This window comes from Monodon monoceros, unplaced genomic scaffold (assembly GCF_005190385.1).
Source record: "Monodon monoceros isolate NGI ecotype Baffin Bay Population unplaced genomic scaffold, NGI_Narwhal_1 Super_Scaffold_13, whole genome shotgun sequence".
NCBI classification, from domain to species: domain Eukaryota; kingdom Metazoa; phylum Chordata; class Mammalia; order Artiodactyla; family Monodontidae; genus Monodon; species Monodon monoceros.
The window spans coordinates 17707520-17733952 of record NW_021703769.1 but is presented as its reverse complement, the minus strand read 5'-3'; the positions used below and the strand labels follow the sequence as shown (position 1 = coordinate 17733952).

The following is a 26433-nucleotide window of genomic DNA, read 5'->3' as shown; positions in this document are numbered from 1 at the left end:
GACTCATACTCAACTAAGCCTCATTTGGTTCAGGAAGCTTCTGTTCTGGCTTTCTGCCTCAAGTGCACTTGGGAACATGAAATACAGGGGGAACGGCTAATAACTGTAAGCGAACTCTTAAGGCTTAGAGCATTTTGCTATTTGCCATGTTGAAAGCAAGGGATTGGTGTGGCAATTTACAAAACCTCACAAGGGAATTCAGTAAGAGTTTCGTGTGGTGCCTTGCAGTTTGCAAGCCCCTTTCACACACACCATCTGCTCCATGGTACCGAGGCAGGTTTATTGTGCTCATTGTACAGGTGATGAAACTGAGACTTGGAAGACATTTCCTATTCTCTGGTCGTAGAATAGCACTAAAGGAAGATATAGGGATCTGGACTTCTGAATTATTCATCTTTCTACTTCCATTTGTCATCTCAACAAATATATTTTGATGAACTGATTTAAAGTTCTTTGGGAGCACAGAGAGGAAAAAACATGGTAATACATCTAAGAAGATTGCAATCATGCATGTGAGTGTTTGGTGAGAGCAAGATGGATGAGTCCACACATAGGGATACGGGAAGACAAAATGTGTCCGATCTCCATGTATTCATTGATCCAGTAAATACATATCAAGTGCTTATTACTATGTGCTTGGTACTCTGCTCAGCACTAATGATATGAGTAAATAAGGCAGATTTCATCCCTGCCCAGTCTAGAAAGGAAGATAGTTGTTAGAGAAGCAAACAAGCAGTGAAGCTCGTAATTACAAATTTTGATGAATGCTGTAAAATCAGCAAATAAATAAAATATTGAGATGGAATAAGGGGGGCAAAGGGAGGATTCTACTTAGGTAAGGTGATTAGAAAAGACTTCTCTGGCGATGTGACATTTAAGCTAACACCCCAAGGCTGTAAATCTGGGCAATGGGATGGGTAGGGTGTTCCAAGCAGAGAAAATAGCATGTGCAAAGGGCCTGTGGCCAGAAAGAGCTTGGCCTGTTGGAGGAACTACAGAGGCGCTCATGTAACTGAAAGAAGTGAGTGAGTGGGGGAGTGATTAAAGGTAAGATCATAAAGGTAGCCCATGCTGGTCACTATAAGGAGTTTATATGATTATTTGCTTGACGGAGAGTCTGGCACAAAGTAGGTGGTAATAACTGGAAGTCCTAGATTGGCTACCTTAGAAGCAGACCTTGAGATAAGAAAGTGAGTGCTAGCAGTTTCTTTGGGTAGGGATCTCGGGGAGCACAAGTATATAAGTGAGGGAAAAGACAGGGGAAAACAGGAGCCAATAAAGGTAAGACATGTTGCACGTTACTGCTGTGGGCACCTGGGGCTCAAACCTTCAGGAAACCTCTGGCAGGGAGTGTCCAGCATTCCTCCGTTGTACTACTAACCAAGGGATAAGGAGCAGAGGTGTTTTTCTACCACTGCCATCAGTCACTGGTTGAAGGCTGCTGCTGAGAATGGGAGGCATGAACGCTCCCTCGCAGCCTGCTCAGAGGGCCAGGCAGGCGGTGTCTCACATGTGTTTTCAGTTGGAAGTCTCCCAGTTTGTGTACATGGGAACAGGCAGTGCCCAGGCACTATTGGTGGGGCATTTAGGGTATCCGCTACGGTGGGCATCCGATATCCCAACTACAGGCCAGGCATGCCTGCTGGGGATGAGGGGAGCAAGGACAAAGGAAGGAGGGGATGCCAAAGATATTGGCAGAAAAAAAGAAGGAAAACGGCATCCTTTGGGGGCCACCGTCCCCAGGGATGGCGCTGGGAGCAGCTGGCCCTGGGACTGGCTTGAAGCTGGAGGAGCAGACCATATCCCTGAGGGTCACAGTACAACCTGTGTGAGTGTGGACCTTGCTTCGCAGCTCTGCTGGGAACATTCACCAGATGCCTCTTCCCTGCAAGGCTGAGGAGAGAGCCCCCAGCCCCGTTTCCTTTTAGCAATGAGGCCTCACTTCTCAGGCTCAGCCTCTAATACACCGTCGGGCCGAAGACATCTTGTTCCCCGAGTTTCCCACCTCTGGCACTTGACCTTCAACCTCCACACCCCGTCTCCAGGCATAACCTTCACCTCTTAGCTCTGAAGAGCTCACATTCGAAGGGAGTAAGTGGGATTTAGGAGCCAGACCAGGGAGGTTGGAAATGGCTTCAGAAGCACATTCAAAATAAGAATTTGTGTTCTCCACACAGAGTCCTAGGTGATTAACGAGGAAAATTATGTATACCTCCCTCGGCTATGTAGGTGATAAAAACCAACATTACTGAACTTGTTTTTGTAGCTTGGGAAAGGCTAGCTGATAAATGATCTTATTTGCTCCCCACAGCAACCCAGGGAGGCAAATAATACTGTTAGTCCCACTTATCAGATGAGGGAGCTGAGGTTCAGGAAGCGTTAAGTGCTTTGCTTCAAATCCCACAGAGAGTGAACAGCAGAGACTCTGTGAGTGCTTTTCTTCCAGTGACAGAGTGAGCGCTTTACCTTGGGGATATCTCGACATTTTTCCAATGAAATGATAACAGATTCACTACGATGCCAAAAGCTCAGCTTCTCTGGACACCAGTGCCGAATTGAATCTCGAAGACAGAGTTTGGGGTGAAGTAGAAAAGGATAGCTTTACTACTTTGTCAGGCAAAGGGAGACACAGTGGGCTCCTGCCTCGAAAAACTGTGTGTCCCAACTTGGAGAGGATAGTGAGAAGTTTTATAGTAATGGTTCAAAGAGGGAGTGATCAGCTCGTGGACACTCTTCTGATGGGTTGGTGGTGAGGTAAGGAGTCAGCATCATCAATCTCCAGGTTCCACCTAATTTGGGGTCTGCATGCTCGTGGGCAGCATACCATCATTACGTTAACTTCTCCTGCCTGGAGGGGCTTCAGTATCTGCAAAACAGCTCAAAGATACTGTTGCGTGTATCCCTTGATGGGGAGCCAGGACCTTGCCTCAAGGCTGCACTATTGTTTTTCTTGACTATTTGTTTCTCTCTGGTCTCACATCCCCTCCCTTCCCTAATTAACAACTGCTTGAATCTGCCGGTTGAAACTCAGGGAAGGTCATAGAGGCTGAATGAAGGCTATTTCCTGTAATCAAAGAAATGGGGGACACAGAAAGGCTTTGTGCCCAGGAGCCCCACAGGGCCCTGCTCAGTATCAACTTACAGGACTGTTTATAATAGGGATATTGGAAATGACCTATGTCTACAACAATAGGATATCAAATGCCATGCAGCCAATAAATCTGAGGATTGAGGTCTATGAACATAGGTGGGTAAAAGTAAAGAAATCAGCGTACACAATTGTACTATAGGTTGGGGTCTGCAAACGTTTTCTGTAAAGGGCCAGGTAGTAAATATTTTGGACTTTGTGGGCCATATGAACTGTTACAGCTAGTCAATTCTGCCATTGTTGTGTGAAAACAGACATAGCCAATTTGTAAATGTATGGATGTGGCCGTGTGCCAATAAAACTTTATTTACAAAATAAGAGGGTTAGATTCTGCCTCCAGGTGGTAGTTTGTACTGATCCCTCTTGTAGTGAAGACATTTCAGAGAGCGTATTACTCTTTCTGTCACTAGAGGGCGCCCCTCCATTAGTGAGGAGGCACGGGGGCTGGGCTGCTTTATCATGGGTGGAGACTTAAAGGAATGAATTACGGCTGGAATTACTGTAAAAGGACAGAAAACACACACACACACACACAGAATATCTACTGTGTTCCAGGTACAGGTCAAGGGTGTGCTGGTAAATGTTTAAAAATAGATTCTCAAAAAAAAAAAAAAAGAAAGAAAAAGAAAAGAAAAAAGCAAAAACCAAACCACCCCTGATTTGTAGTACTTGTTGATTTTTATAGTGGGAGATCCCATTTTATAGTGGGAGCCTCCCATCACAGCTGCTCTCAAGCTACTAACTTGCCATGGATCTGTCTGCAAAGTTCCTATCATTAAATTACGGAGTCTCGTAAACTGATACAAGTCAGCATCAGCACACTGCTGACTCATTTTATTTTAATTGTCTTTTATTTTAATTGCTTTCACATTCACTTGACGAGGTAGGTGATAAATAATAATAATAACAGCGACAACTAACATTTGTTGAGCAGTTACAACATGCAGATATTCTGCTGAGTGCTTTACATGTATTATCTCATTTTGTCCTCACAACTCTTTGCAGATGAGCAAATTGAGGCTTAGAGAAACTCAGTAATTGGCTCAAGGCACTATCACCAGGATTCAGACTCTTGAAGTTTGACTCCCAAAGTCAGCCACTCAGATGCAGCCGATACTGCATCTGCTGTGGTTGGGCAAAGGTGCAGGTGTCTAAATCTCTGTTTCACAGCTAAGGAAACAGGTTTAAAAAAAGTGACTCGCCTTTCAGACAGCTCGTTGCTGGTCACCTTAGGTCTAGAACCCAGTTCTTTCTGACTTGAGTGTCCATGTTTTTTCCAAGTGCTAAGGAACTAGAAGAGTTAGCTGAGTTTAACCAGTTATTCCCAGAGATGAGTTTGAGGAGGGATTTGAAGGAGAAGAGTCCAGGTGGACGGAGGAGAGGGAGATGTATTTTTATTGAGACAGATGCATACCCAACGAGAAGGTGTAGGAAGCACAAACCATCTGAAGGGTTGTGAGCAGGTTTTCTTGGTTGGGTCAAAAAGGGTGAGCTGTAAATAATGGGGGGAAATGAGAAAGGCAGAGAGGGGTCTGGTTTTGAAGTTGCTAAATTATAGGGGGCATGTAATGCTTTTCCAAGCCAAGCAAGTGTGGACTGTTGGAGCCCGGGAGGCCAATGGGGAACAGGATTCCGAGCTGACTGCTGGGGATGCACCAAGGGATGGGGTCAAATGTCTGGTTTGGATGGAAGTGACAGTGGAGTTGCTAATACTGTCCTTTAACCCAATCTGCTTCCACATGGGGTGGGATTTCCAGGCTCCTCAAGATATTTTATGTAAAGGAAAGGGCATTGACGCTTCTAGCTTCAGCTCTGTCCTTTACCGGCTGCATGGCCTTGGGCAACTCCACTGATTTCTCTGAGCTTCTGTTTCCTTATCTTTAAAATGAAATAATGTATGTGAAAACATCTAACTCAGTGCCTGACACATTGTTGAAACTCCAGCAGCCTTTGCTCATTCATTCATTCCCAAACGCTGATGTACTTGGGGGTGGGGGCAGGGCAGCCGCGTTTCTCTGGTCTTTGTAATAAGCCCACGTATCAGGATTGCTAGTCCCCGCCATGGCTGTTCCTGCCCAACTGAAGGCTTTTCAGCAAGGGCACAAACTATAAGCAGAGGCGAAGCCAGGTTTTACCTTTCAAGCTTCGAGCATGGTTTGAAGAGGCATATGAAATAATGTTAGTCCTAGTTTCCCTTAACTGTCTATCATGAGATCACCTAGGATCTCCTTATCTAGAATACAGTTTAGAACCAATACAGAAACAATACCCCTCCGTCTACCACCAACGCATGTGTACAAACTCATGTTTGTGGCAAAAATAGATGCCAGGGACTCCCCGTGGATCAATCAACCTGTAGAAGAGAACCTCAGTTCTTCAGAACATACTTAGTCTCATCTTAAATATAATTTCGATGAGAACGGTTATCATGTTTTCTACCCCAAAGGAAATGAGAAGCAAGGAATTAGAAGGGATAGTGTGTCTAAGTTTCCTATAAGCAAATTCCTTGAAAGAAGGGGGAAGGCTACGCCAATTGCTCCATAGTGGATGAAGACGGTGACAAGGCAACTTCAGGAGTGCAGTATTCGGAGCCGTTTGGTGTAGGAACTTCTCTACTTCCACGCTTCATTGGATGTGAGGATATCACCAAGTCTGAGCACAGTCACTCATGCTCATAGCAATCTCGTCTGAGTCACCTGGAAACTCTTACTTATTTATTTTTAAGTCTTTACTTGAATTTGTTGCAATATTGCTTCTGTTTTACGTTTTTGGTTTTTTGGCTGCGAAGCATGTGGGATCTTAGCTCCCCGACCAGGGATCGAACCCGCACCCCCTGTATTGGAAGGCAAAGTCTTAACCACTGGACTGCCAGGGAAGTCCCACCCTGGAAACTTCTAAATGGTGCTTAAGAAGGCAGGGCATTGGTCAACTTATTCTGGAAAGCTTTCTCTCCAACATGATTATGTTTTAGTTTTCCCTAAAAGAATCACATCCTGCCATATGGACATTTTATATGCATGGAAAAATTCCTCTCCAGGGAGGGTCAGATGACTGGGGCATTGCTATATAGCATCTTCATTTCCTTCTGATTATCTGTAAAAGGTGACAACCTTCAGTGTAAAGCAGGCCTTTCTTCATCTGCTCTGAAACACCCTCTCCTTATTCCTTGGTTCTCGGATTTGATGAGCAAATTCATTTCCACTTTCGGTCCTCTCTTTATAAATTGGTGCACTTTGATTAGGACCCCTTTCAGTCTGCCTCTTCACAGACTGAGGCAGTTTGATTCTTAAAATCTGTTCTTTCCCATAGGGCAGACCATCTGGTCATCTACTTTCTGCCACCCCTTTCCAGCTATGACGCCTCAACACTTTGACCGGTGGTCACGTGCTCTCTGAAGACTTCTCCAAGGCACCATCTTTGCCGAAGTAAGTTAATGACTCATTCTTCTCTGCCACATGAGTCCTTTCTCATATTTTTTTCATTGTTCATCATCTTCTTCCTTTAAAAGAAAGTTCTTCAAAGGAAAATACTGGATCTTAGGCAGGTCTTTACCTCTGAAACAGAGGAGGGTCTGTGGCCACCACGTCCATGTCCTACTCCCTTCAAGAGCACGGGCTGCAGGGTACCTGGCAGCCTCCTTGCTATGTCTTTGGATTCTCCCTGCACTCAAGTTCAGGCCAAGCTTCCCTAGGACCACTTCGCCCAAGACTAAACACTTCAGGAGTACCAGAGCCATACCATTCTTGTCTGACATGGAGCTCCTCCATGCCTAGGCTGACTCTAACTCAGAAGCGCATGTGATCTGAACTTTTCTTTCTTGATCCTGCCTTCCCTCTCCCGTGGGTGTCAGGCTTGCATCTCTGTCTGAGGGCTCTCCCCACCTGCCGTTGTTCCCTTTACCTTTCATAGGCATTTCCCCCAAGAATGTCCTGCCCCTAATCCCATCTGGGTGTCTACTTCTCAGAGAACCAAAACTCACAAAGTATCTGATGTGTAGTGGATACCAAAAACATGTCAGCTGAGCTGAATTTATTGTGGTTTTATTGGTCACCAGATACGGGCTTTGATGGATCATCTCTTCAGTGCAGGTGTTCTATAGTTAACATGGTTAATCACACAGCACCAGCCAGTGCCTCCTTAAACAAGACTGAACTATCTGTGTGACTTGGGATCATCACTATGGATATTTGTTGAGCAAGTAGTGAACCCACTGGTACCCTCAGAATCTGCTGAGATGTTTGAGCCTATTTTCCTGTGTATGAGTGACCCCAGAGAGCTGTCTGTACTCATTGAGTTGTTGTGTCTGTTTTCAATAGTTTTTTCTGTCTCTATCTTTGCTGTCAGTGTTTTTAAATGCTAGAGTTGGGAGGGACTTCAAAGATCATTCCTCAGCAGATCTTCAGAGCGTGTAATCACCAGGTACTACTCAGGCGCTGGGCATTCAGGGTTAGATAAGAAACAATCCTTTCCGTCAAGGTGGGAGCAAGTTCCAGCCTCATTTTACAGATCACAAACCAATTTGGCAACATTTCTCAGCAGAGCCATCATGAAAACAAAAATGACGGAAGCTAATATATTGTGACAGCAAAGGATTTCTTCAAGATGGATGGGTATGGATCCAGTCTGAACCTTTAGAGCACCCTCTGGGCCCCATGTCTGTGTCAATTCATGATGGGCCTAGAATCACCTACTTTCCCAGCCTCACAGGCACCTCAAGATTCCTGTGATTAACCAACATACTGAAAGAGATGTTACCATGAGCTGACTCCATCAACAGGAAACTCATGCTGCTCATTTAAGTGTTGACTTATCCTTATGAGAGAATAAAAAACTGCAGTGAGTTGAGAATGACTCAAGCATCAACTTGGAGAGTATCGCTTTCCTGATTGATGCAGAGAAATTGGGGTCTGGAGACCCGGGTCTCCTTCCAGCTCTGTCACTAACTCTTGGTGTGGCCTTGGACAGGACATCTGACCTCTTAGATGTAATTATTAATTTTATTCTGGCACATTGTTTGGCAGGATCCAGCAAGCATCTTTATAACACTGCGTGTCAAGCACTGTTCTTCGTATTTCATAATCTTTCCAACAACACTATGAGATATGTCTACTATGGGTATCACAGTTTTACAGATAAAGAAAGTGAGGAACAGAGAAACTAAATAATTTGCCTAAGGTCACACTTCTAGTATAAATAGCAGACCTGGGATTCTAAGCTAAGCAGTCTGATTCCATACACCTTGTACACACCACTACACTGAGGGACAAAAGGTTCTGGCTTTCCTTCAAACTGGAATTTGACTCAGTGAAGTAGGCCAGTGGAAAGAGAGAAAGAAAGGAAGAAATGAAAGAAAAAGAGACAGACTCAACAGGAAAGAGAAAAGCACAAGGAGGGATGGGGTCTTCATGGGAGGTGTCATGAAGTGGGGGGAGAGCAATCTGGCCAGGAAAGTAATGGTTACCCTAAAACACACCTGGGCAGGGAGCTGCCTTCAAGAAGATTATCTCTCCATTCAGTGACCCAGAAGAAAGCAGGCAGAGGAGGGAGCTCTTGGGCAAATGGGCTTATTCCAGGAACAGACACCTCATCAGAGAGACTGTTATTCTCTGTGATGGTTAACAGGACATAGATCCCCATTCTGATCCAGGTTCTGGGAGAGCAGCTCAATGGGCAGGAAAGTGTCAAGGCCACTCACTCCTTATTGCCTGGCATGTGTCAGAAATGGGAAACTATATAAAAAGACATAGTCCTGACTTGGGTACTCACAGTCTGGTCCCTGAGGGGAAGAAGACAAATAAATAAAAAAGTATAATGTCTTGATCATGAGAAGTGATTATGTACACTAAGATTGCTTCCAGGGATTCTCTGTCTCTTGGTATTCACGTCCTCACCTGATCCCCTCTTTTGAGTGTGGGCTGGATTTATACTCTTGCTTCTAATGAATGAATACAGCAATAGTGATGTATGTCATGTCAAGTTAGGTTATAAAAAGACTGTGACAAGTGACACACCTCCCTCTGTCTCTGTCTCTCTGTCTCTCTCTGTATCACATATGTTAAGGGAAGCAAGCTTCCACAATGTGAGCAGACCTATGCCCCCAAGGAGTGGTGAAGAACTGAGGGCCTCTGTACAACAGCCTGTGAGGAAATGAAACCTGCCAACACAAACCACAGGGGTGGGCTCGGAAGTGGATCTGTCAGCCCCAGTTGAGCCTTGAGATGTCAGCAGACGAGGCTGACACCTCAGCTCTAACCTCAAGAAAGACCTTGAGCCGGAAGCACCCAGCTAAGCTGCTCCCAGAAAACCTGAGATAATAAATACTTGTCATTTTAAGCTGCTACATTTGGGGTCATTTGTTACACAGCAATAGGTAACTAATACATGACAGCACAAAAGGTTTTTCCAGAGTGGCTTTATAGAAGTTATAGTCAAACTGAGGTGTAAAACAACAGTTGTTTGCCAAGTGACAAAGGGTACTCTAAACAGTGGAACAGTCATAGAAACCAGAGGAAATAGTCAAAATTTGAACTGGATGGAACATAGAGTGTGTCTTAGATGTGGTTGGGGCAGACATGGGAGATGAGGTCAGAAAAGTGAATAAGTGTATAAGATGGGCTAAGGAGTTTTAAATGCAAAATCACATTCCCCTTAAAGAATTACTATCCAGGGACTTCCCTGGTGGTCCAGTGGTTAAGACACTGTGCTCCCAACACAGGGGGCCCGGGTTCAATCCCTGGTCAGGGAACTAAGATCCCACATGCTGCAACTAAGACCCGGTGCAGCCAAATTAAAAAAAAAATTAAAAAAAAAAAGAATTACTGTACAGAGGGTTATCTGAATGAGAAAGTATAGGAAGGCCAAGAATCTGAAAAATCCTTGGGATACTGGACCCTTTAAGTCTGTAAATTCAGCAACCTTCACTGCAATTGATTTCAAAGCTACAGTTCTCTCTGCCTCAGGAGTTTTATTTTTTTCTTCTCCTAATCATTCTTTATTGTCATTAATGTTATAATAAACTGCGATGCATATATCTTATTGCGTGATTATAGGGCTCAACCAAAGAGTTACTGACACTGTACCCCACCCCCAGTCTCAGACATAGATCTCAGGGGTCCCTTAGAACTTCTGTACTTCACATAATAGATGCGGAAACTAGAGTCAGGGATGGACCCTTGCCCTCCTTCTCATAGACTGTAAAGGGCTCCTACCCTATTTGTAGCCTAGTCAGGGTTATAATGCAGTGCTTAGAGGGAAGGTTCTGAAGTTAGAGGCTTGGGTTAAAATCCTGGTTTTCAGCGCTGTCTTTGTGAGCTTGGATAACTTACTTAAACTCTCTGAATCTCAATTTCTTCATCTATAAAACAGGGATTGGAGTAGTGCCAACATTACAGGTTGTGGTGTGGATTGAATGAGATGACATTCAATCTCACTGGGGGGTGTGCGTGCACAGGATTTCCTTGCCAGGAATATTGCTTACTATTATTCGTGATGTGACACAAGGTTGTCTCCCAAACTAATTGTCTTGCCTTTTCCCTGTTGCTGACTGTAGAATGACTATGTGTATCAATCATGACTCTGAGTTCTAATTACACGTTATCAGAATCAGTAGACTAGGTGTACTGTTATCTATATTATCTATTGCCGCATATCAATTTACCCCCAAATCGAGTAGCTCAAAACAACACACATTTATTATCACACGGTTTCTGTGGGTCAGGAACCTGGGAACAGCCTAACCTTTGCTTTAGGGTCTTTTGGAGGCTGCAGTAAAGGTGTTGGCTGAGGCTGCAGGCTCGTCTGAGGGGTTGACTGGGGAAGGATGGCTTCCCAGCTCACTTGTTGTTGGCAGGATTCATTTCTTTTTTTTTTTTCTTTTTTCTTTTTTTTTTTTTTGCGGTACGCGGGCCTCTCACTGTCGTGGCCTCTCCCGTTGCGGAGCACAGGCTCCGGACGCACAGGCTCAGCGGCCATGGCTCACGGGCCCAGCCGCTCCGCGGCACGTGGGATCTTCCCGGACCGGGGCATGAACCCGTGTCCCCTGCATCGGCAGGCGGACTCTCAACCACTGCGCCACCGGGGAAGCCCCTGCCTTAGTTTGTGTTCTCCCCAAAGTAGACCTTGAGATAAAGGTTTGGGGGCAAGCAGTTTATGGGGGAGGGGACAGCAGGATGAACTGTGACCGAGGGGGGAAGTCAGGGGGAGCAGGTTCTGGCTGTGGGTAACTGCGGCTCAATCCCACTGGAGCTTTCTGAGAGGTGGCATGGAACACAGCTCAGGGTTGATGCACTGGGGTGAGGAAGCTTGGAAATTTATCGACCAACTCCCATTCTTCAGTGATTTCGGCCTGTTCCTGGGGTGTTAATTCCCCAGCACTGTCCTGTAGACATTTGTGCACACAGGAACTGTCTGCAGATGACGTCTGGGGTAGGATGACGGGATGAGTGAGCAGGGTACTAAGAGCATCTGTTTACTCCTCATTGGGGCAGCAAGCGCTTTAATAAGACTCACAGCTGAGGTTTATTGAGAGCTTGCTATGTGCCAGGCACATGTATGATCTTAGGCAGTTTTCACAACCATGGGATTGCTATCATCACTCCCATTTAAGGATGGGGAAACTGAGGCTCAGAGAAGCTCCCTAACTTGTCCGGGCTGGTGAGTGGCAGAGCCTGGCGTCCTTCCTGGGTGTGTCTGATTCCTCAGCTGGTGCTCATTCCACTCCATTGCACCTCTAACAGTGCTTTACAAATAAGATGATGATTGGGTTTAAAAGTCGATAACAGCAGGAATCCTGGAGACCACTTAAAAGTGCAGCATGAGGAGGTCCAGGCCTGGGATAGCCAAAGGCTGGGTGCGAATGAAAAGGCAAGGAAGTGGGAAAGAGAAGGGCAGAGAACATCTCCAGGTGCACCTGAAGGCAACTTGCAAATCAGCAGAAAGAGGGTTGTTTTTTTTTTTAATGCACCTTATGGAAGAAGCAATAAAGAATCAGTGGGACCCCAAGACCTCCGGCTGGAATGACTCATTTGGGGGTGGCTGTGGGTTGCCAAATATATGGGATCACCCTTTTGGTGATAATGTCAGAGATGAAAGGACACTCTCTTGGAGATTCTTTAACCAAGTCTTTGTTGTTCAGGTGGGAAACTGAGTGTGGCTGGAGGAAATGGCTCCCCCTGGGCAACACAGCGGAGCCAACGGGCATTCCCGGTTCTCACTATGGACCAGTCTTTCCACTTATAAACGGATCCTTGGAACCTCCGAGTGAACTGTGAAAACTGGATCAAGTCAGTTCCTCCCCTGCCCCGTGACCTCATCACCTTCATCTGTAGAAAGGAGTGAGATGCTGCCTTGCTGGGTGGCTGTGAGGGTAAAAGGATGTGAAAGATGTGAACCTGCCGCTCACCGCCCATCCAGGAATTGGTGCAGAGTTCACATCGTGGTGCCCCCAGCCTGTGGCCAGCCCTATCTGCAGGGGATGCTGGGCCCAGAGCTGGAGCCAATAATGCGATAATGTGGGGAGGGGCACAGAGGCCCTTCCGCCAGAAGGAGGGGCCTCTCATATAAGACCTCTGCTTCTCCTGTGCCGACCATGGCCTGCCGGCAACTCGAGCTTGGCGTGAAGTATCACCCCTGGTTTGTGAGCAATGCCCAGCAAAGCCCCGGGGGCTGGGACTGGAGCAGGAAGGGAAGAAACTGACAAGGGCAGCCATTCCTGCGGGGAAAGTCAGGCTGAGAGAAAAATGTAATTACTGTGTGACTCCAGGGGAGTTTCTTGGCCTCTGTGCTCCTCTCTCCCCATCTGTGAAATGCACAACTGAGTGAGACGGCTCAGTGTTCTGATTTTGCCATCTCGGGACGTGAAGATAGGTGATGGAAGGACACTGAAGACGTGGGTGTTATCTGACTGCGTCTGGCAAAATCTTCCCTGCTGACTGGAGGTGCATGGTTTGGAGGAGGATTGAGGTAGGTGATTGCGGTTTGACTCAGTTCCTCTGTGGCGACCAGGTGGGATGCTGGATGAGGTGTGGATTGCTAAGGCGTTGGGGGCGTGGCCCTGCCTTCCAGGAGGGGAGTGTGGGGCTGCCAGCAACAAGAGCTAACGCTTATGCACCCTTCTAAGCCCTCCATCGGATTGAACTCACTGCATCACCAGCATGCCTCAGAAGTTAGGTTCTATTCTTCTCATTTTAAGAGCAGGAAACTCAGGCACAGAAAGGATGAGTAGCTTGTAGCTTGTCTAAGGTCACAGAACTCGAAAGTTATAAAACCAGGGACTCAATCCAGATAGCCCAGCTCCAGAGCCCGTCCACTCAAACCCTACAGGATCGCGCTTCACTGACATTCATGGGGCAATGTTTGCACGCCAGGCACTGTGATAGGTGAACTATCCATGTGATTTGCTTTCATCTCCCCAGTGGTTTGGAAGGTAGACTTTACAGTCTTCATTTTACAAATAGGGAGTCAGGATCAGAGAGGTAAAGCAGCTTTCCCCAGGTCACACAGCTTACGTGTCGGGAACCTGGACTGGAATACAGGTGGTTCTTACAAGCACATGAAAAGGAAATAAGCCCAAGTTATACCCCAGGTAATGAAGAATCCCAGTAGGAGTACCAGGTGTGATGCAGAAACACAAGACTGAGCACAGCTTGGGGGATGCGTGAGGGAACTGTGGAGAAGGTGGGGTTTGAGTGGGGCCTGGAAGGATGGGTAAAGTAGAATCCGGGTGGAAGGGCACCTGTGTGGCGGCAAATGCATGGAAGCAGGCGAATTAGAAAAGTGGGAACAGGAAGAGAATGAAGCCAAGGCAAACATGGAGAGCCCCAGGCTCCAGGGGGAGAATCTGGCCCTGCTACTCAGTAGAAAGTGGTGGCGAGCTTGGGTGGAGAGGAGTGTGGGATTCACACGTGGGCACTAGGAAGGCGCTTCCACGGCTCCCTGAGTGCACGAAAACTCTTCCAGTGCAGACTCTTTTGTGACGCTCCCACCCCTTTCCCTCCCCCAGGTGTTGGGTCCTGCTGTGTTTCGGGGTGCAGGGGGATGATCTGGGGAGCTGTCTAACTGCGGAGACTGGGTTTGTCTGGGATCATTCTGCCTAGTGCTTTGCTTCTCAGAGCGCAGTCTCAAGAGAAGATTTCTTGCTATTCTAGTCAAGGTCAAAGTGCTTCATTCTTAAAGGGGAGGACACCACAAGAGCCACCTTCAAACTTGTCATGGACAGGAGGGATGGGCTGTGTGAGCAGGTCCAGTCTTGGGAGATCGCACAGGACATCTTTGTCCTGGGTCTCACGTGCATGGAATATGGGAGCGTGGTAGACTGTTGGGGTCTTTTGTAGTCGGGATAGGTTGGCCTGGGGTCTGCTTATCTGGATTTGTTTAAAGTTGAACGAAGGCCCCTCTTGGCTTTCTCTGTGGTTCCTAGCATTTATGGAACATGAGGATGACTGCAGAACTCTAAGCATCTCCAAAAGAGCTCTTAAGGGTGGATGCCTGCTTGCTGCCCTCGTGGTCCAGATCGCAGGGTTGGCTTTGTGGTTCACACTGAGATGGCACCAAGATGTTTTAAGAAATGAGTGCAAAACAGTGTAAATTGAGAACTCAGTTCCTTAGCGGTAACACGTATTTAGTGTGTTTGGAAGGAAAACAGCCTAAATTGTAGGCAAGTGTGATGATCAAGACCTGATATAAATATATCAACAAAGATGAAATGCAGACACAGAGATCAGGAAACCTTTCTCACATGATGCAAGGACATTCCCGTGCTATCTCCTTCCCCTGCCAGAGCTGGAGGGACACATCACGAGCCTCCAGGGGGCCTGATCTTGGCTACGGTGCAGGCAAAGTGTGAATTGTTCTGGTCTTTGGGCCTAGGGTCACCAGGAGGAGGAGTTTCACTGCCGTGTTTTTCAGATGCTGGGCAGAGCCTTTGCACCTGGGACTAGGGGCTTTCCAGTGGATGGGGCTCAGCAGATTTGGTCAGACTGCCTGCAGCTGACGCTGTTATTCCTGGCTGTGCTCACACAGGACCCTCAGCTTCTGTCACTCAACTCTTACTCTTTTTGGCATCTCCTTTCTGGCATCTCCTGGTGACCTCTGTATTAGTCTGTGCTCACTTTCCCCCTTTAACCAGGACTGTCTCTGTTTACTGACTCTCCGTGCTGAGAAAGCCCAGAACTGACCCTTTAGGCTTCTTATTTTGTCTTCTTTGCCCAGTTCTGTGACTTTCTGGGTATAAACAATGCTTGATCTGGTTCATAGCAATTCCTAAGGATTGACTGATTTTTTTTTTTTTTTTTTTTGATCTGCCAAAGAGAAGTGCCTGGAATGGCAATTGTTATTGTGAAACAGGGCAGCTATGTTGGGCATGGTGAACAATTTTGCCCACCTGGGGAAGGCTGCAGGTTAGGTGGGAGTATCTTTTTTTTTTTTTTTTTTGCGGTATGCGGGCCTCTCACTGTTGTGGCCTCTCCCGTCGCGGAGCACAGGCTCCGGACGCGCAGGCTCAGCGGCCGTGGCTCACGGGCCCAGCCGCTCTGCGGCATGAGGGATCCTCCCGGACCGGGGCACGAACCCGCGTCCCCTGCACCGGCAGGCGGACTCCCAACCACTGCGCCACCAGGGAAGCCCTAGGTGGGAGTATCTTTAAGTCACAATTTTCTCTACCTCTCTGAAAGTCCTTCAGAGCTACGGGTCGGTTTTTGCTTTCTTATGTTTTAATATCTCTTGTCTAGATATTCAGGAGCCAGTGATACGTAACATTGCTCAGCACTTTACAATTAATTTAATAAAGCACTTTTACATATATCAGAGGGCAATGGTTTAGAACATAGATATCAAAGGCATGCTGCTTACATTCAAATGATGGCTCTGCTACTGTGGGCTGTGTACCCTCAAGCAACTCACTCTCCCTGGGCTCAGTTTTTTCATACAATGGTGACAATAATATACTTAAATCATAATTTGTTGTGGGGATGGATAAGTTAATAAACAACCCGCACCTAGTAGGTTTACATAAGCATTAGCTACTATTGTTATTATCATTATTACTCTTATTACATTTACTCTCATGGCCGATTGTTTAGGTTAGTGGCATGATCCAAATTACCCCGGCTCCCAGCTCCTTCCTGCAGGTGCACTAGCTCCAAGCCTTATATGTTCACCCTGCCCCAAATATTTAAAGAGCTTCCAGGGGCTGCCTGGCCTGCATGTAGCATCAAGCCCACTTCCTGGGTTGCACGCCTCTCATTGGTTAATCACAGCCTAATCGGTTAGGCACAGTCTTCGGTTAACCATCACTGTCCCTCTCAGTCCTGCCAGGCACTGGGGCTGCTTCGTGATTTCTCCAGGTGTGATTGCTTCTTCCTCTGCTCAGAGAGGCCCAGGAGTTCTTCCAAGACCATTTGGAGGGGCCAGAGCCTCTAGACTGCAGAGTGGCCCAGATTGGAGCAGGGAGGATGGCTCTCCGCCCGTTGATTTGCACTCTTGACAAAGGGCTCAGCCCTCCTGAGGTGGGAGCCTTCCACCTCCCTCCCCCAAAGAAAACCCACTCTTCCCAATGTGAGTGAGCAATGGAGATTTCACTGGAGATGACACCATGCAGCAAACTACCTGATAGACACTTTTATAGCTTACTCGGATTCCTTCCCATTCATCCTTCTGCCAGGAGGCCTCCCTCGGCCTTTTGTCTTCCTCTTCCTTTTTTTTTTTTGGTGTGTGTGTGTGTGTTCTTTGGAATCATCTCCATGTTTTGCCTGACCCCTGGTATATTGCTCGCTTCAACCCCCAAGGTGCCCATCAGGGCTGCTTTTCAGTACAGAAGTCCCCTCCTATGAATGACTTCTTATACCGGCTGCTGAGAGATTAAATGTTTCTTCCTAAGTTGCACAAAATAGGGTTCCCATGCCTTGGGGGGTCATTGGCCCCCCTCGCTGACCAGCTTTCTTGTCATTGTTTTCAGCTCTACTCAGTGCTGGATTCTTTTCCAACTCACAGAGGCTTGTGCTGCAGAATTTGCTCTGTCCAGTGCCACAGCCCTCCTGGCTTACAGAAATGTCTGTGGTATGGTGTCCGGCTCCCTGGGGATGGGTAGCCCCCTCCCCGCTTGGCTACAGTTGTCTTTATAACAAGTGTTCCATGCCTTGGGCTATAGCTACCCACTGAGAATCCCCAGTGATGGCAGGCTCTCCCCACTTAAGACGAGCCCATCCAAGTCTGTGCCTCTTCGGGAAGATTACCCGAACTCCCAGCCTTTTGCCAGATCCGTGAGTGCTCTGGGGTCAGACCATATGTGGCACTGGCAGGGCCCAGCTGTTAGGTGGAAATGGTTTGCCTGGCTGGATCCAGTCCACAGAGCACCTGCATCTAAATTACCTGGGGAATGCGCAAAAAAATATAAATGCCTGGGCTTTCCCAAGACCTACCGAATCCGAACCTTGGGAGGTAGGGATGAAGAACCTGAATTTTAAACAAAGGTCTTAGCTAATGCTTCTGCATCCCAAAGTTTGAGAGTCACTGCCCTAGACCACTCAGAGCTCCCTCGCTGAGCCACTGTGGACATGGAATGTGAGTGGGAAATCAACTGCTCCGTTAAGCCACTAAAATTTCAGGATTAATTTGTTATCACAGCACAGCATATCCTTACCAGTCTAAATTCTTCATCTTCCAGTGACGTTGGACAATTGACTTATTTATCATTAAGAAGTTTAATGAGATTTGCTTCAAGCTCCAGTAACAGTGGCTGGTGACACAGTATCTGACTGCAGTGGGCGGGGCTGGGACATCTAAGGTGTCAGATGTACAGAGCCCTGACTCTTGGGTTTGTCCCAGTACAGGTTAGCCCCGGAGAGGGAGTACCTTTTTAAAGTTCACACCCTGGGTTCTTCTCTTGCCTCACCCTTGTCCTGGTCCTGGCCCTGGCAAGGACCTTGGAGAAGCCCAAGTTGTTAATCTAAGCAGTGCTGTGGAGAGCTCCTGCTTTTTTTCAAGGAACAAATAAAAATGATCTATACCTTCCCCCTCCTTCACGCAGCGAAGACTTGCTGACACCCTTGTGCCAGGGCTAGGCACTGGCCGGGACCTCGAGTTGGTCACAGTCAAAGGAAGAGGCAGATGAATAAGGAAATCACGGGGCCATCGGTCCTGAAAGGAGGGGATGAGTCAAGAGCTCTGGAGCCGGGAAGAGGCAGGGACCTGCTCAGCTTGGGCGTCGAGGGCAGCTCAGCTCCCCTGACAGATGATGGTGTGAGAACACCTAACAGAGCAGTGCCTCCTACTTGTGTTTGGAGAAGGGTTGGATGAGTGTAATTGATGACGCTTGTTTAGATGCCCCAGACGGCCAATGATTTGTAACTGGGCTCTTACCATTACTGGGGCCCAGATTTGCTTGGTTTTCTAGAGAAGGTGATTCCAGAACACTCACCCACTGAGAGGGCAGGTGCCAAGTGCTGGACCAGGTGCCCGGCACTGTGCCTGGTCACAGGAAGTGCTCAGGAAAGGTCAGTTCTTCTTCCTTCACCTCTGTTGGCAGGAGCTGAGCTGTGGGAATGGTCAAAGGGAGGGAGGAGGTGAGAAGCTCTATAATGAAGAAATGGACGGCATTATTAAAAATCATAGTAATATTAATTGAACACTTAGGATTTGCCAGGCATGGTCTAAGCACTTTACCTGTAAGAGCTCACCAAAAACCTCATGAGGGGGATACCTGTATTCATCTCTTACACCTGCTGTGATAAACCACCACAAACATAATGGCTTAAAAACAACACAAACTTATTATCCTGCAGTTCTGGAGCTCAGGAGTCTGACTCTCACTAGGCAAAAATCAAGGTGTTGGTAGGGCTGTCATCCTTTCTGGAAGCTCTAGGGGAGATGAATTTCCTTGCCCTTTCTAGCTTCTGGAGGGCACCCGCATTTCTTGCTTCATGGCCCCTTCCATCTTCAAAGCCAGCAACATCAGTTGAGTCCGTCTCAGCTGCCAATGCTTTGGTTCTCTCCTGCCTCCCTCTTCCCCCTTTAAAGATGCTTGTGATTACATTGGGTCCACCAGGATCATCCAGGCTAATCTATTTATCCTAAGATTGGCAGATCAGCAAGCTTAATTCCACCTGCCAATCTTAATTATCCTTTGTCAGGTGACTTGCCGTATTCCCAGATCCCGAGGAGCAGGACATGGACGTCTTTGGGGAGCCTCATTTTGCCTACATGAGAAAGTACTCTTATTGAGGGAGGTGCTGTTAAAGGAAAAACAAAGGCTATCTCAGTGATTAGAAGGTTGAGTACCGAGTTTACTTATTTATTAGTCAATGGAAGACACGCAGTGGAGGAAATTCATCGAGTGGCTTCTGGAAGGGAAAATGTCAGGGAATTTTATGTGCTAGGGAAGGGAGGTTCGTTGTGACTGTGTTAATTAAGAGTTGCCATTTGCACCCAGATTGGATGGAGTGAGTCCATTGGCTTTTGTGCATGGTCAGTTAATGTAAGTCTCACTGTGTATTGGTTAAGAAAGAGCCTTCAGTTAGGTCTGTGGATGGTCTTTTGGCCTGGGGTCTCTCCAAGTCCATAGGTGGTTATTAGCCTCAGCTGGTCAGAGCCAGGGTGGTGAAGCACAGCACACCGTGCTGCTTCTTTTATCTCTTCTTTTATCTCTTATTGCTCCCAATTTACAGACGAGGAAACTGAGGGAGGTCATGTAGTTTGTGAATAGAAGAGCCAGGATCCAAACCTGCATATTCAGATGCCAAGGCTCCCCTTTTTTTAAAAAAGTTAATTTATTTATTTTTGGCTGTGTTGGGTCTTCGTTTCTGTGCAAGGGCTTTCTGTAGTTGTGGCAAGTGGGGGCCACTCTTCATCGCGGTGCGCGGGCCTCTCACTGTCGCGGCCTCTCTTGTTGCGGAGCACAGGCTCCAGACACGCAGGCTCAGTAGTTGTGGCTCACGGGCCTAGCTGCTCCGCGGCATGTGGCATCCTCCCAGACCAGGGCCCGAACCCGCATCTCCTGCACTGGCAGGCAGACTCTCAACCACTGCGCCACCAGGGAAGCCCTAAGGCTCCCTTTTTAACCACCTCACTCCAGGACCCAAACTCCAGGCTTGGCGGACTCTTCTCCTGAACCCACCCAAGCCAAAGAAAGAGGCTGCAAATGGAGAATTCAGCAATGGCACTTCCTGGAGGTTGAGAGGCCCCAGAGGGAAATTCAGTGTGTATACCTGCCAAAAATTTTGGGAAAATACATTTCCTGAGAGAATGGGGACATCTGTAGACGAAATTCACCACCAGGCAGTGCCTTTTGCAACAGAAAACATGATCAGCTTCTGACATTAACCCCGGGGCAGGAAGAAGCAGCTCATTAAGCTCTGTCAGGGATGCTGACAGCCGCAGATGGGAGACCATGTTTATAAATGACTTACTGTGGGGACCAGTGACACCTCATTACAGGCGCCCATCGAGGGCCTGCGCTTCCCTCTTCATCTTCCACCATCAGTCTTCCAGTGCAGAGCCTGTAATTAAGACCTGTATTGACTCTTGACCAATTTGTTTTGTTAAGCTGAGGAAGAACACTGCTGGTTATGTGTACACATTGAAAAGGTTGTCACATGAAAGTGTGTGTGTCCGGGGGCAGGTAGGGGGATGGGGTGGGGTGCACCCAAGATGCCTGGCTCTGCCTGCAGCCACAGAAATATGCATAAGGGACTCAGTTCCTCTGGGGCCATCACGGCAGCTAGGGGCCAGCCTTCCCCGAGATGAGCTGGGATATCTGACACCGTCATTCATGTATCACATAGAATTACCAGCTGCCATTTACTGAGTGCCTCCTGTGAGCCAGGCTCTGCGCTGTGCCCTGTGAGCTAATTCTTACATCACCCTACCTAGTTTCTCCAGTGGAAAAATGGAAGCTTAGTGTGAAAAAATAACTTGCTGAGGTCAAGAGACACCGGTTTGGGAAGTTGCCCTAAATACATAATGTCATTTAGACCAGGAGTGGGAAAAGATCTTTGGTACAGCCCAACGGGTGACACTGCCATGTCTAAAGAAAGCTTATAAATTTGGTGGGGTGAGGGGGGGGTGGGGGGCTAGAATCAGCCCCAGTCTAGCAAACAGGGAGCCCTGGAGGCTGTTGGCTGAGGATATGTGATCCCCAGTGGGGGACTGCTGTCTGGGCTGTCAGAGAGTTTGCTACTGAGATAAGTACCTCTTTGGGAGACAGACCATCAGGCTCTCTCTATCCAGCTTGTCACCTATCCTGGTCACATAGCCAGCTCCACTTGCACGGAGCCCAAATCACATGACAACTGTCTGGTGATGAATTGGCCTCCCTTACAGATTCTCTATGGATAGATGATGGATGATTTAGCCATTGCACTTCTCATGGTGAATTTAAATGTGAGCATTTGGGTATATGCATCAGCTTATTGTAAGCTTGGTGAATGTGAGTCTAGCCTTAAGGGATGGCCACACCATTTAGTTGTGGCCAAGGACAAGATCCTGAAAATTGGGGCTACAATTAAACAGCTACACTTGGTGAATTATCCTGGGAAATTTGTCAGTCATCTTTTCTGGGTGACAGTGGGTCCTTGTGGCCCGTCTAAAAACCCATGGCCATTACCTTTCAGTATCAACGGAGGCAGGGCTTGATATTTTATCTGCTGACTCTGTATTCAGCACTTTTCCTGATGCCCAATATCACCTTCCTAGTCCTTTTTTTTTAAAAAAATATTTTATTTATCTTGGCTGTATTGGGTCTTCATTGCTGCGCGCAGGTTTTGTCTAGTTGCAGCGAGCGGGGGCTACTCTTTTTGTTGCGGTGCACGGGCTTCTCATTGTGGTGACTTCTCTTGCTGCAGAGCAGGGGCTCTAGGCGTGCAGGCTTCAGTAGTTATGGCACGCGGGCTCAGTAGTTGTGGCTTGGCGGCTCTAGAGCACAGGCTCAGTAGCTGTGGCACACAGGCTCCGCGGCATGTGGGATCTTCCCAGACCAGGACTTGAACCCGTGTCCCCTGCATTGGCAGGTGGATTCTTAACCACTGCGCCACCCAGGGGAGTCCCCTAGTCCTTTTTAAAAAGAAAAAATTATTTATTTATTTGGCTGCGCCAGGTCTTAGTTGCGGCATGTGGGCTCTTAGTTGCGACATGTGGGCTCTAGTTCCCTGACCAGGGATCAAACCTGGGCCTCCTGCATTGGGAGTGTGGAGTCTTAACCACTGGACCACCAGGGAAGTCCCCCTAGTCTTTTGTTAACAAATCTATTTTACTGAAGTACAGTTGGTTTACAGTGTTGTGTTAGTATCTGGTGTACAGCAAAGTGATTTAGTTATATATAATAATTTGCATCTGCTAATCCCAAACTCCCTATCCATCCCTTTTCCATCTCACCTTCCTAGTCTTGATCTCTCAGCGCAGACTTTCAGGAGATAAGGCTCTGCCCTGGAGAAGATGGGATGGAGATAGGGGTGGGGATGAGGGCATCAAGACTCTCCCGGCTTGACACAGGAGAGGAAGACAGCAGGAGTCAGGCTTTCTGGTTTGCTTGCTGGGTGTTAAAGGTTGGGACTCAGAGTTCTGACTGATTCCTAGCTCCTCTCTCTAAGGAGCAACTCGGAGGCTGGGCAGGGCCAGAAGTCCCTTTATTCTAGTCCCTGAGGGAGGTAAGAAAGTGATGAACCCCTGACTAGGACAGTTCATAATAAAATTCAAGACATGATGTTTTTCTTATGGAAAAGTCACTTCTTCCTGAATCTGGCAAGGAGCCCAGATACCGGCTCAGAATCTGCCTGCAAATTCTCTGATGGTCCTCTTATTGAATTGGGGTCTATGTCCCCTTTTGTTGAATCTGGATTTATCTTGCGACTGGATGACTGATAGAATACGATGGAAATGATGCTATGTGACTTCCAAGGGTAGGTCATAAGAGGAGATATAGCTTCCTCCTGGTTCTCTTGGGATTCTCACATTTTGTTCCCTCAACCATCACCTAAGAATACTGAAGCTGCCATATTGTGAGGAAGCTCAGGACACATGGACATGAAGGAGTACAGGCAAGCCTCCTTCCCTCTGCCCTGCCTAATGCCTGATCCACAGGGTACATGAGCATAATAAAAGAGTTGTCTTATGCCACTAAGCTTTAGGGTAGTTTTTAATGCAGCAAAATATAAGTGAAATGGTCACTGATTTTTGTGGCTCAGAATTAGACCCTTAAATTATTTGAACCAAACAGAGCCTGACAATATCCCCCTCACAGGGTATGAATATGGTGATGTATACTGAAGCTGCTAGCATGCAGTAGGTTCTCAGCAAATCATGGTTTCCTACCTTTCCAGAAGGGCCTTCCCATGTCTTTTGGCCTCTCCTTTAGGGAACAGGGGCCTTTACTGCCAAGGCAATAAGGAAGTTTTACATGGGCTCCACTGCCTGTTTCTAATTAAAATCATAAAAACTCTCTGTTAGCCCCTTAATAACTTCTGCCAGGCTGGAGGCAAGTTTCATAAATAGATTCTTAAAGTGACCTGAAGCTACTTCTGTAAAACAAACAAATCAGCCCCCAGGGCCTAACTGCAGTCACAGAAGAAGAAAAAAAGAAGTTCCCCCATTCCTAGGGCATTGGTTCTCAAAGTGTATTGGAATCTTGTGGGGAGCTTGCTGAAAATGCAGACTTACTGGGCCCCAACATGAAGTAAGCATTTTTGTGTGGCCCAGAAATCCTAATTTTTAAACAAGCACACCCATTCCATTGAATTTTTTAAACAACACTTTTATTGAGATATAATCCATATATCATACACTTCAACCATTTAAAGTATACAATTCAGTGGTTTTTAGTATATCCATAGAGTTGGGCATTCATCACCATAATTAATTTTAGGACATTTTCATCACTCCAAAAAGAAATCCTATACACATTAGCAGTTACCTCCCCATTCCTCCCTACTCGTACCCTTGCCCTAGGCAACCACTAATTTGCTTTTATCTCTGTGGATTTGCCTATTCCGGACATTTCATATAAATAGAATCATATAAAAGATGGCCTTTTGAATGGCTTCTTTCACTGAGCATAATGGTTTTTTTTTTGATGAAAGTTCATAATAATGCAATTGACAAGGAAATTTAGTTATTTCTGAGAATACATTTTCAAGTAGAGCATAATGTTTTCAAGGTTCACCAGTATCATAGCATTATCAGTGCTTCGTTCCTCTTTATTGAATAATGTTCTCTTTTATGAATATACCACAATTTATTCATTCATCAGTTGACCGCCATTTGGATTGTTTCCACTTCTTGGTTATTGTGAATAATGTTTCTTTGAACATTTGTGTACAAATTTTTATGAGGATATGTGTTTTCATTTCTCTTGAGTATATATTTCCAGGACTGGAGTTGCTGAGTTATACTGTAACTCTATGGTCAGTCCTTTGACTAACTGCAAGACTGTTTTACAGAGTGGCTGCACCACTTCACATTTGTATCCACAGCGTATGAGGGTTCTAGTTTCCCCACACCTTTGCCAGTGCATGGTGTTATATGCCTTTTTGATTATAGCCATTCTAGTGGGTGTGAAGTGGTAGCTCATTGTGGTTTTGATTTGTATTTCCTTGATGGCTAATGATATTGAGCATCTTTTCATGGGCTTATTGGCCATTTTCCTATCTTTTTGGGAGAAATATCTATTTAGATATTTTGCCCCCCCCCCTTTTAAAATTGTGGTAAGAACACTTTACATGAGATCTACCCTCTTAACAAAATTTTAAGTGTACAATACAGTACTGTCAACTGTGTGCACATTGTTGTACAGCAGATCTGTAGAAGGCGTTTATTTTGCATGACCCACTGAATAGCAACTCCCACTTTCTCCCTTCCCCCAGCCCCGGCAACCACCACTCTACTCTCTGCTTCTGTTTGTCTATTTTAGATACTACACTACACATAAGTACACATAAGTAGTATCTATTCTAGACACTACACACGAGTAGAATCTTACAGTATTTGTCCTCTGTGATTAGCTTATTTCACTGAGCATAGTGTCTTCCAGGTTCATCCATGCTGTTGCATATAGCAGGATTTCCTTTTTAAAAAGGTTGAGTAACATTCCATTGTATTTATGTGCCACATTTTCTTTATTCATTTATCATCCATCGATGGACATTTAGTTGTTTCCACATCTTCACTATTGTAAATGATGCTGCAGTGTACATGGGAGTACAAATAAAGACACAAATAAATGGAATGATATCCCATGTTCATGGATCAGAAGACTTAATATTGTTAAAACGTCCATACTGATCAAGGGATCTACAGATTCAATGCAATCCCTATCAAAATCCCACTGGAATTTTTTTTACAGAGGTAGAAAAAATACTCCTAAAATTCATATGGAGCCATAAGGGATCCTGAATAGCCAAAACAATCTTAAGAAAGAAGTACAAAGCTGGAGGCATCACACGTCCTGATTTTAAATTATGTTACAAAGCAACAGCAATTAAAACAATATGGTACAGGCATAAAAACAGACATATGGAGCAATGGAAGAGAATAGAGATCCCTGAAATAAACCCATGCATATACAGTCAGCTGATCTTTGATAAGAGTGCCAAAAATTCACAATGGGGAAAGGACAGTCTCTTCAACAAACGATATTGGGAAAACTGGATATCCACGTGCACAAGAATGAAATTGGACACTTATACCATACACAAAAATCAACTCAAAATGGATTAAGGACTTAAATATGAGACTTGAAACCATAAAACTCCTAGAAGAAAACATAGGGAAAAATCTTCATGACATTGGTCTTGACAATGATTTCTTGGATATGAAACCAAAAGCACAGGTAACAAGAGCAAGAATAGGCAAATGTGATTTCATAAAATTAAAGAGCTACACAGTAACAGAAACAATCAATAGAGTGAAAAGGCAAAATATTTGCGCACTGTATCAGATAAGGCATTAATATACGAAGTACATAAGGAGCTCCTACAACTCAAAAGCAAAAAACCCCAAATAACTCAATTAAAAAATGGACAAAGGACTTGAATAGACATCTAAAGAAGAGATACCAATGGCCAATAGGTACATAAAAAGATGCTCAACATGGCTAATCATCAGGGAAATGCAAATCAAAAGCATAATTAGACATCATATCACACCTGTTAGGATGCTTATTATCAAAAAAGCAAAGACAACAAGTCATACAGTGTTGGTGGGAATGTAATTGGTGCAGCCACTATGGAAAACAGTATGGAGGTTCCTGAAAAAAATAAAAAATGGACCTACCATATAATCCAGCAATCCCACTCCTGGATAGA

The 26433-nt window shown here is 46.1% G+C and overlaps 1 long non-coding RNA gene across 1 annotated transcript in view; it reads left to right on the top strand.

Annotated features, from left to right (window-relative positions):
* Positions 1-12545: 12545 nt before the first annotated feature.
* LOC114894733 overlaps positions 12546-26433 on the top strand; it is a 60166-nt gene continuing 46278 nt past the window's right edge. Inside the window, exon 1 of the long non-coding RNA XR_003793294.1 lies at positions 12546-13108. This is a non-coding gene — a long non-coding RNA (uncharacterized LOC114894733). The remainder of the gene's footprint in view (positions 13109-26433) is intronic.